Here is an 8,930-nt window from a genome sequence, read left to right on the forward strand (position 1 = left end):
TTGGCACCCCTCTCTGTAACTTCAGCTAGTTCCATGCACCCATCCTCATATTTAGAATTTCGTCTTCATAATCAACTTTAAAGAACAGCAAAGCCAATTCTCTAGTGTGGCAGCCAAGGCCACTGACCTCCCAGCGTGTCCCTGACTCTGTGAACTGCCACCCACCTCCAAGCCACACTCTCATCTTCCCTGTCTGCTCCCTCCACGTCTGTCCCTGGGCTTTGAGCTATAGCCCCAAGCATTGCCCTGGACTAGAGCTCCGGCCTTCTGAAGGTAGGCCTTTGTGTCTGCCTTTTTCTCAGGGCCTTGGCACTCAGTTTCTGACCGAGTGTAAGGAATTCCTTCGAAACCCTCAGCTTTCCTGACACACAAGTCGGTGCTAATTGGATCCTATTTTCCTCAAAAGATTTTACAGCAGCTGAATGTTTTCACACATTTGTAAAGGGTATGAAGAGCATGTATGAAGATCTATCACTCTTTCTTTTGTTTGCAAATACACTGCAGACAGGCAGTCGGTGCTCTGCAGGGGAGTTGATTTCCTAGAAGGTGAGGGACATAAGCCCTGCCCAAATGGGTGAAACAGGACTTGCAGGCTAACAAGACAGACCCAGTGTCCACAGGGCTCTGAAACCAGAGCTCAGAGACTAGGGAACAGGAAGAGCATGGGGGGGGGTGGGATGGGGAGGGAACACGGGGAGTCTGATTCAATCCACAGACTTTTGCAAACTGAGGGAGGATCCAAGCCACATTTTAGAAAGCCGGATCTGGCAGTTTTTGTGTACAGGGAGTTGGAGGGAGAGAGAAACTGTTGGTAGAGAGATCACCTTTCCCTTTAGAATTCTTTTATATTTAAGAATACACTGAATAACCCCCATGGCCCCAAGAAAGGGTGAACAAGATGATTCAATCCAACCAACATTTATTGAACACTTATGTACACAATGCAAGAGAAAATGGGAGACGCTTGTTAGAAGCAGATATTCCTGATTCTGGTTTTAAGCCACCCCTGAATTGAAGAAATCCAAACTAAACAGACACTGAGGAATGACTCCATTTCACATGCCTGCCAATTTCCTCAAGATGCTGCTTGTGACAGATGTAACTATATTCCAGGAAAGTACTTTCCCCCCTTTTCACTGTGGACTTTGCAGACTTCAACATAAATAAGGCAGGCCCCACTTTGTTTAGATAAGTTTTTATGAAGGTATTAATCCATGGCTTAGTATATACTTCACTGTCAATGAAAAATTCACCTAAATTTAATTTTCTTAAAAAAAATGAAAATTTAAAACAACTTACCAGGCTCTTTAATGCAACCCAAGAAGTAACTCATGTTTCTGACGACTTGAAACTCATTCCAAACTCAACTGCGTCTTCAGACTTAATTTAGGAATTGATGAAAAGACTAAAAACTTCTGGAAGAAATCAGAATAAAGTTCCCAGGACATATTAGGAAGATTTTGGTACAGGTCACATTCTAAAACCTTTTTTTTGTTGTTTTTCTCATTAGTTATGTATTTTTTATACATTTGTGGTTGTTCAGTTGCTAAGTCATGTCCGACTTTCTGCAACCCCTGACTACAGAAACCCCAGGCTTCACTGTCCTTCACTATCTGAGTTTGCTTAAACTCATGTCCATTGAGTCAGTGAAGCCATCCAACCATCTCATCCTCTGTCACCCTCTTCTCTTAACCTTAATCTTTCCTAGCATCACAGTCTTTTCCAATGTACGGCATATATGTCAATCCCAACCTCCCAATCCATCCCAACCCTCCTCTCCACCTTGATATCCATACCTTTGTTCTCTATGTCTATGTCTCTATTTCCCTTTGCAAATAAGTTCATCTAGACCATAGAACATATTTCTTAAGTCATATCATCATATTAGATGGCTCTCGGTGTATGACATGTGCATTTCTGTGTTAATTTCATGCCAGAGTATCTATATAAAATCAAAATATGTAAGTATCAGTTCTGAAGAGCTTCAGGCCAGATCAGGCTTTGGGGATGGGGTGTGTGTGTGTGTGTGTGTGTGCGTGTGTGTGTGTGTGTCTTGAAGGCAGATGTGGGCCATTCTGGAACCACCGTGGCTTCCATGGCTGCATATACAGTGTGCCTTGAGATGTATGCTAAGCCCTGGCCTTTGGACTTGACCTTGTGGCCACTGAAAGCCAGTGAACATGCCTCAGTCAGGATCAACCTGAAATCAGAGGGCTTGTTCCTGGTTGAGAATGACCTGCTACTTCCTACGCCCAGAGGACATGGAGGAAGGCTTAGCTCCAGCTACTCTCCATGGGGCAGGTGGCCTGAAAGTGACCCCCATCCAAGAAAGGCGGTGGGAGACCTGTTCATGACCTCCCCAAAGGCTGCCTGTATCCAGTGTGTGCCCTTCATCACCACGCCTGGAGCTCCGGGAGCCTCCCTGTAACATTTAGTAAATACTGCATCTGACTTGCCAGCTGGAAGATTTGCAATCCTCAGAGGATTAAAAATTAACTAATTGCCATTAAACATCACATTTCCCTAAACACTTTTTTGAAAAATGCATGAACTTATGGGAAAGTTGAGAAACCAGTACAATAAACTTGTATACCCTTTACCTAGGTTCATATATATATGTGTGTGTGTATGTGTATTTGTGTACATATAGGTATTTTTCTCTGCATCATTTAAAGTTAGCTGCGTACGCTTAACTCTAAATGCCTGTGTATCTCTTAGAAACAGGGGACTCTAGTCCTCCTGATGACAAGAGCCATGGAAATTTAACATTGAGGCCATTCTAAATGTTATCTAATATATAGTCCACATTGAAATTTCTTTAATTGTCCCCAAAATGTCCTTCATGGCCTTTTCTTTTTAAATCCAGGATCCAAATAAGGATCAGGCGTTCTGCTGGGTTGTCAAGTCTCTTTGGTCTCCTTTAATCCAGAACAATCCCTGCCTTTGTCTTTTCTGACATTGACTCGACTCCCAGAAGGTCCCACAGCCTGGATTCGCCCGATTGCTTCCTTATGATTAGATTCGGGTTAAACGTTTTTGGCAACTATGCCCACCGCGGTTCCCACGGCACCCCATCAGGAGTCACATAACCTAGGCGTCTCGCCTTACTGGCTAAGGCTGTTTACTTGGCTTAAGTGGGGTCAGCCAGATCTCTTCACGGTAAAGGTAAACGTGCCCCTTTATAACTGATAGAATGGAAATCAGCTTCCTCTTTATAATGCATGGAGTGACACTCTGAGACTATTAGAATGTTCTGTTTCCTGACAACCTCTCCCCCACGGCTTTCAAATCCAATAATGATCTCTGCCTGAATCAAGGATTGGTTGCAATGTGGTTATTTTCCAGCTATCTCATCCCTTCTACACTTACTGCCTGGTGTTCTTGAGTAAAGAACACCATCATTTGTGGGGACCAGGGCAAAAATAAAAAAGCAGAGCCTCTTTTTCAAAAATGAGTTTCAAGATGGTGACAGAGCACTGAATCCAAAATGGGGTCTGTGTGACTACAGGGACTGCAAACCCAGGACACCGGCCTTGCCCCCCACCATGAAAAGAGGAAGTGTTATTTGCTCAGTTGTGTCTCACTCTTTTGCGACCCCATGGAGTGTATCCCACCAGGCTCCTCTGTCTATGTGATTTCCCAGGCAAGAATACTGGAGTGGGTTGCCATTCCCTTCTCCAGGGGATCTTCCTGAACTAGGGATAGGGATTGAGGCTGGGTCCCTGGCACAGTCGGCAGATTTTCTACTGTTTGAGGCACCAGGTAAGCCCAATGGACGCAGTTAAGTGTATCTCTCAGTGTCTCTGCTCAAGCATCTCCATTTAGGCAAGTGATCGCCTATCAGGCAGGCTCCTATGTCTTTTTCACATGTTCCTATCGGGCGTTGTGTACTTCTTCCCTTTTGGGAACAGTAAGATGGTCCCCGGACTCATATTATCCCTTCTGTGCCCCGTTTAGAGTCAGTCATTTCTCCAAAGAACCCTGTTACCTTTTGGTTGGGATAACTGCTGTTAAGAAAGTAACAGTTTCTATTTAGAAACCCAGAACTGCATACCAGAGGTGCTCACAGTTCCCTGGGTGTCACTGCTTCTGATCCTCTTAGAGGAGGGCAGTAGGATTTGCTTTATAGGGATTATCGGTTGTTCATTTCTACAACTCTCACCAAATAGCCTCCACTCTGACGATAAAGCCACCACATCAAGTTCAAGATTTTTGCCTTCTTTCCTTCCTCCTCTCTCCCTTCCTTGTCCTTAGAATGCATCCCATGGATATATCCAAATTTCCTTTGTGTGTGTCGTCTATCTGATGTACATCAAGATTCCTGTTTCTGTCTGTTCAACATAAGGGTCTGCTGGGTCAACTGAAAGAATGCACCACATGAGAGCCATGAGTTGGGTTCTACCTGGGGACTCACTGAGGACTCCAGCCCAGGACACAGTCTCTCAGCTCTGAGAAGTGCTCCCTACAGGTGGGGGGGAGGTCAGTACACATGGCATTTTAGAGAAGGGGTAGGTGCAATCAAGCATACTTATTGGTGGTAGGTTACTGTTAGTCACGAGGCACAGATATCTCATTCAAGATTGTAGTGCTTTTTAAAGTATGCAAGAATCTATGCTTGTGAAATTTTCTCCTGACAGTATCTGACTATCTGAAGGCCAGTTCTGCTTGCTTTCTCAGTACACAGACAGCCTCATTCCTGATCTCCACCCTGAATTCCTCTCAGGCTGTATGGTAGCTAGAATTGGATGGTGGGCAACATTCTTGTTTTACAGCTGTTTTATGTATGTGTGGTTTTTTACATTTTCAGTTTTTCAATATGTAAAGCATTTGTGTGGTTCCAGAGATGAAGCTGTGAAAAGGAATGCTCAAAGAAGTCCATCCCTTTTCACATTCTCCCACAGTAACCATTTTTATTACTTTTTAGTTTATAAAAAAACTGTTTCTTCTTGAAAAATAAAAACAACAAGATTATGTATATTCATGGATCTTACGCAAAAGACAGCATATTACACAAAATCTTTTGCACTTTGCTTTAAAAGCACATTTTGTAATCTCATCTAAACTGTTTTTTACCTTTCAGGATCAGTTAGATGACAGAATGTGTTAATAAAAATGTTACTAGTGGAATCATTTATTAACAACCAAAAGCATTCTTTCTAACATCAGTTTTTAGGGCTTCTCCATAAAATGAGGGGCTGAATGAGTTGCTCTGAGGTCCCCTGCTGTGCTAGCAGCCGAAATTATTCTCCCAGGAAGGGCAGAGTGTCAGATAGTAATAACCCTCATGTCTTGGGAACTAAATTTCTATTTACTTCTCAATGCCGGCAAAATTATTTTCATGGTTGCAAAAGTTTTCAAGGGCATACTGAAGACCTGGAGCCTGAGACAAGGGGGCTGAAGGAAGTAAGAGAGAAATCATTAACAGACCAAACTTGGTTCTACATTCCTTGAAGCAAACTCAGCATATAAAATGGAGACGTATAGGAAAGCAAAATGAGGGGTCTGTGTTTATTTTTGATCAAGAAATCTTCAGAATGAGACCCACAGAGAGTGAACTTATGGTTGCGGGGGGGCGGGGGAGCTAGGGATAGTTAGGCAGTTTGGGATAGACATGTACTCACTGCTGTGTTTAAAATGGATAATCAACAAGGACCTGTTGCAGAACACAGGCCACTCTGTGTTATGGGGCAGCCTGGATGGGAGGGGAGTTTGGGGGAGAATGGGTACATATATATGTATGGCTGAGTCCCTTGACTGTTCACCCGAGACTACCACAACATTGTTAATTGGCTATACCCCAATACAAAATAAAAAGTTACAAAACCAAACCAAATGAAAACAAATGTTTCTTTAAGAAAATCTTCATTTATTGGATCCTTTGAGATAGTAGGCTTCGCAAGTACCTTGAAAATGACTCAATCTTCAAAAACCTGAGTCATATTTTTCCCAGAAACGCTCTTGTGGAAAGCAGCACATCTATCTTAGTAACTAAATGTGGATCTCTTAAGAAGTGAAAAAGAATCCTGAATCTGCTGCTGATGATTTTGGCAGCTGAGCAGGGTGGAGGTAAGGGTGGGGGAAGGGAAAACTAACCAGAAATTGTTGGTTTTTTGGGTTTTTTTAAAGGCTCATGAGAAGGAAATTCAGTATTTTTTTTTTTCTCACTGAATCTGGAAGGCTGCCTATTTTGGGCCAATTCCTAGTTGTGGATGGGACATACGAAGATGGAGCAACTTTGCCTGTATCACCATGCAGGTTAAAATGCTAGGTTTAAAATAAGCTCACTTATTCCTTCTTGGTGATTTATGAAACTTGAGTGACATTAGAACCCAAACAGAGTAAAAAGCATTCCAATCAGGTCTGTGGTTCTCTTTAACATCTTCATAAATTCAGTAACACTTAAATATCACCTACGAGGACCATAAAAGACATTTTCAAGTCTTTTTCTTAACACGTTAGGGAACGCGGAGTAAATATGTACTATAAAGTGCTATTTTTAAAACATGATTGATTTGTTACGTTATAAATTCAGCAGCACATGAAACCAAGGAGCATATATACCAAGAGCTGCTCTCCTTTTTTTTTTTTTCAACGAGTGGCTACTTCTCATCTTTCAGTACTCTTGGAGGCAGACTAGGGAGAGGGGAGGTGGGTGGGGAGCAGTGTCTGGTGTTGGGGGACTTGGCAGTTGGAAGGGAAGGAGTGACAAGGGCTGGATGGCAACCAGCTCTGGAACTTACCAAGTCAGGTACCATGATCTGCCCTGTGTCTGCACCCCCATTGAGGAATTTTTCCTGGCATTATTGTGCAGAAACATACAACATGGGCCTCCACAAGGCACTGTGTAAGTGCTGAAGTCCTGTGTAAATTTAATTATTAGCATGAACTGAAGGTACTGTCATCGTTTAACTCAGCCGACCTTTTAAATGGATAACCAACCTTGAGGCTTAATTGGATTTAAAAAAATCAATTTCTAGCCACTGCCTAGCGTGGAAATGAAGCGCTACATTCTCAGGCAATTGTAAAATCAGTTCTGCTCGGGACTATTTTTTATTATTTACAACATGAACATGACACGATCCATCTCAGCAAGCATTTTGTGTAGACGCACACCTTTTATATAAACAAGCACAGACGGACACATATGCACACCGAGGCAGGTCACCAAAGCAGCGTTGCTGTCTGCCCAGCGGCAGCCTGAGTCATCGGCAGCAATCTCTCTGCACCAATTATACGAAAAACTGAACTTGGGGTAATGACATACCACTGTTTGCAAATCTTTTAGCCTTAGTCTGCTCTAATCTCTGTAACAAGAAAAAAAAATCCTTGAAGCTTTTACCAAATCACATCTTGACCATTAAGTCTTTCTGGAAGAAGGTCATTTAATTTTATGGAAAGAGATGAACAATTAAAAGGGCATAAACAAAAACAGTGCTGATCTGAAAATTACAAAGTTGAAGATGTGAGTTCCCGCTGTGGGTTTCACTGGCCATGTGACCTTGGCGAGCCCTCGGTGGGCTCTGTTTCCCCATCTGGGAAAGGGGTAAGTTTCTGGGGGAGAGGGGGAGTTGCTCTATTTCCCTGATAGCTGATGAAAATGGAGGTCTATTATGGTGCCCTGAGTCAGAACACCAAGTTAAAAAACACACACAAAAAAACACATTTGATTCCCTCAGCACTTCCTGTGAGAAAAAGAGATGAAACGATGCTAACCAGAGCCCTTTTGCCTCCACCTCCATTACGACATCTACAAAATGAGAGAAACCATCATTACCGATGGTGGAATTTGGACAATTAGCTAAAAGCAGTTGTAGACTAACAGTTGACAAACAGAAACTGCTAAGCCCAGTAGTCTATGTTAACTAAGCCCTATTTAAATGTGCATTGTGTTGAATGCCATCTCACTTAAGGGATTCATTTTAGGCAGATTATGGAGCTGAGATAGGGACCTGTGTGTGCAGTTATCCTTAACATTCAGGACAGGCCAGAAAGCTCATTTGGACAACTGGATAAACGATTATTTTCTTTTGCCTCAATTGACCAGATAATTGTTCACAAGTCCTTGCCATCTGATGCTGTGGAATGTCCTTTTGTGCTGTAAGAAGACAGGTAGACTACCGACAGTGGCATGGAATGGGGAGGGGTCTGCATACAGCTGATGCCCACTGTCCAACTCCAGGTCCTGAGTTGGAGGCACTTTCAGACGTTATCTTCTTTGGAAATGATCTATCATTCCCCATCATTCCACTTAGCCAAACTCTACGGTTTCAAGGGACCCAAAAGATCTAGAGAAACTGTTTTTAAGTGACATACCCTAAAATGTCACCTTTCTTAAAGAGTTCCCCCACCTAGAGCTCTCTAAACCTCTTGTTCCCAACCAGGAGGATGAGAGGACCTGTGAAAACTTCCTGAGACTTCAGAGGAAGTCAGCTATCACCCACCCCCAAACTTTTTTTGCTGAGGAATCTGGCCACTGAGATCACGTCCATGAACTTATAGGATTGGGGTGGGGGTGGTCAGTGTAGGACTCAGGAAAGTTTGACATCGACACGTGGAGGTTCCACATGCCCACCCAGCACCCTCATTAATTTCATTACCCATCTCTTTGAAAGGGGGGTGTTTCCCCTCAATTTGAAAACAAAACTAAACAAAAACATCAGGCAGCAAGGTGAGAGGTATTGTTTGGGTGCTCAAGGGAATTTGGAGAGAGGAAATTAGGTATTTTAGGCTCACACACACAGGAATCTACAACTTGGGCCCACATGTCCATAGGGCTGAGTTTCAAAGTGTGACTGACATTAAACATACCAAGTCCTCTAAGTCTGAGAAGAGGACACTTAGGAAAACTAGTTAATGGATCAGAGTACCAAAGGGCTGTCCCATCCTCCCTATACCCAACTAATGAATGTTTCCTCTGTGGAGACAGGGAG

This window comes from Cervus canadensis, chromosome 10 (genome assembly GCF_019320065.1).
Source record: "Cervus canadensis isolate Bull #8, Minnesota chromosome 10, ASM1932006v1, whole genome shotgun sequence".
Taxonomy (NCBI): Eukaryota; Metazoa; Chordata; class Mammalia; order Artiodactyla; family Cervidae; genus Cervus; species Cervus canadensis.